This window comes from Rhinoderma darwinii, chromosome 2 (genome assembly GCF_050947455.1).
Source record: "Rhinoderma darwinii isolate aRhiDar2 chromosome 2, aRhiDar2.hap1, whole genome shotgun sequence".
NCBI classification, from domain to species: Eukaryota; Metazoa; Chordata; class Amphibia; order Anura; family Rhinodermatidae; genus Rhinoderma; species Rhinoderma darwinii.
The window spans coordinates 98,595,157-98,595,527 of record NC_134688.1 but is presented as its reverse complement, the minus strand read 5'-3'; positions in this window follow the sequence as shown (position 1 = coordinate 98,595,527).

Sequence of the window (371 nt, the reverse complement as noted above, 5' to 3'; positions counted from 1 at the left end):
GCGCGCTCAGCGTCCCTAACCCTTACCAGTAAGGTAACAAGGACCAGGCTTAGGTAATATGGGACAAAGGCAACGGCAACCTCGACAATCCGGGTTGTTATCTGCTCTCACCGGCGGCCCAGCTCGCAACCTGCCGAGATGGAGGAAGCCTACGAAGACCGGTCGGTCGGGGCAGCATCGTAAGTCGAGGACCTGTTTAGAGAGAGCCCAACATAGAGCCGAGAAGATGGAGCGCGCTCATTGTCCCTAACCCTTACCAGTAAGGTATCAAGGACCAGGCTTAGGTAATATGGGACAAAGGCAACGGCAACCTCGACAATCCGGGTTAACTGCTCTCACCGGCGGCCCAGCTCGCAACCTGCCGAGATGGA